We start from the raw sequence: 2,524 nt of genomic DNA, 5'->3' as shown, positions 1-2,524 counted from the left end.
GTGCTAGGAGGTAAAGGAATCTATCTTGATGTAACTCCTTACACATTTACAGAAATCTAGAGGAGATGAGCATACATAGACCATGGTATTGGGAAGCAGAACTCAGCCAATGTCACCGTACTATTAAAAATAAAAGTCTTCATATTATATTACTTAGTGGATAAAATGATCATTGTATATAAGGTAATTTTGATAAAGACAACCTTACAAATATAATATACTTTAATTTCATTATGGTATTTGACAAAGTATTTTGTATATACACATAAACATGAAAGCAAAGTACTTAGGACTGTCAGCCTTAGCTGGATTTAAAGTTGGTATAATTGTTGTAAGCACTGAATAGATATTATCTTAGAAAGATTTCCAGTCATATACATTGTGCTGTCAACCCACACCTATATTAATACTTCAATTTAGAGAATACTGTCAAGTCAAGAATACTTTGAGAAGAGCAGCTAACTAGTACTTCATTAAAAAGTAACATTTATTGAGTATTTTTATTTTTTATTGAATCTATTAGGGTGATATTGGTTAATGAAATTATATAGGTTTCAGGTATAAAATTCTACAGTCCATCATCTGTATGTTGTATTGTGTGTTTACCACACCAAGTCAAGTCTCCTTCCATCACCATTTATCCCCTTTTTACCTTTTTCTACCTCTCCCCCACCCCCTTCAAATTACATAAATCTTTCACCTATTTTATTGAGCATTTTTAATGGGCCACATATTAATTTATTTTATCCCCACAACAGACCTCTTAGGTAGGTACTAATGACATCACCATTTTAAAATTAGGAAATGAAATCATAGAGAATTAAATAATTTGCCCAAGCAAGCACAGCACAGTAATGATGAGGCTGGGATGGAATCTAAATTATGTTTATATTCCACCTTCTTAACCAAATATGCAATGTTCCCTTCCTAAAAATAGTATACATCTATAAAATCCATGTTTTAGGAGGGATTATTAAATAAACTGGAACCATTTAACCTGGAACACAAAGGACATGGAGAAAGATGAAAAATTGAAATAATTCCAAGTAATTTCTGAGACACTGTGTCTGAAAATCATGTCTGAAAATCAATCCATCTTGGAGAGACACAGTATCAGCTCCTTCCTAACAATATGATGTTCAAATTATTCACCATCTTTGAACTTGAAATCTAAAAAATTTAACAACACATTGCATCAGCTCTAAATATAGAAAAGAGGGAATTAGAAACAGTGGCTCACGAGGTGTCATCCTCAAAAAGTCTAGAAGAGTTCTTATAACAGGAGAACTCTTCATTTTTGATAATAAATACAACTAAGTCTAGCTGGTTGTATTTATCATCAAAAAATTAGCATTCTGTTTACATTTTTTCTCTCTCTTGTGCTCAAACTGTGTGTGAGGGTCCCAGGAGTCCAAGTACTTCTGAGTCACTTACAGGATTTCTGTTATCCAAGGCTGCAGTGATAATGGTCCTTGTTGTATTGGCAAAGATGATAGTGGCTAGTAGCCTCAGGTCATGCTCTGACCAAGATGCACATCTGTATTCAAAGTTCTACATCTCAACCCACCATGACAAAACCACCAGGTAGGAAACTCAGTCTTTATTGCTTTTAGCTTTTTCTTTCTGAACTCCTATTCTATTGGAAGAAGAGGGTGATCCTTTCCCTATTTTGGTGACCATATTTTTTGAAGCCTCTTTCATCATCCTATATAATAAAAGGCTAATATGCAAATTGACCAGACAGCAGAATGACTGGTCACTATGACATGCCCTGACCACCAGGGGGCAGATGCTCAACACAGGAGCTGCCCCCTGGTGGTCAGTGCGCTCCCACAGGGGGAGCACCACTCAGCCAGAAGTCCAGCTCCTGGCAAGCGCAGTGGCAGTGGCAGGAGAGACTCCTGCTATTTGGCAGCACTAAGGATGTCCGATTGCCAGCTTAGGCCCACTCCCCCCTGAGAGGGCGCAGGCCAGGCTGAGGGAAACACACACAGACACACACACACACACACACCGCCCCTGAGTGCACCAGGCCTCTAGTCTCTTCTGAAAGGGCTCGAGTCCAATACAGATATCTGCAACTTATTATGAATACAAAATATTTCACTACCTTCCTCATTGACGATTACACTGCATAAAGTATGATTGTGAAATGAGGACTCTATTCTCTTTATAAAATAATTCAAGAATATGTAGGCTGGTGACAAAATATTTTAAGCAAGAGTCTATATCAGAATGACTATGTGTGTTTGTGTGTGAAAAGAGTCTGAGCAAAGAAACATTAAGAGCAATGCTTTTGTTTACATTTACACTCATGATGTATCACAAATAAGTGTGGTGGTGTCACAACAGGAATTCACATCAGAACAGACACTACCATGAGGTACACTAGAGATGCTTTAACAACTCAAGTGTGGACAGTCCATAAGAAGCCATGTTAAACCACCATATTATCACCACTGGCTAACCATGGTAGATTTAACACATTCATTTGCCAATGTTCCTTCCCCAGAGCCAAAGTGAA

The sequence above is a fragment of the Myotis brandtii genome, unplaced genomic scaffold, assembly GCF_000412655.1.
Source record: "Myotis brandtii unplaced genomic scaffold, ASM41265v1 scaffold1304, whole genome shotgun sequence".
Lineage (NCBI taxonomy): Eukaryota > Metazoa > Chordata > Mammalia > Chiroptera > Vespertilionidae > Myotis > Myotis brandtii.
This window is presented reverse-complemented; position numbering follows the sequence as displayed.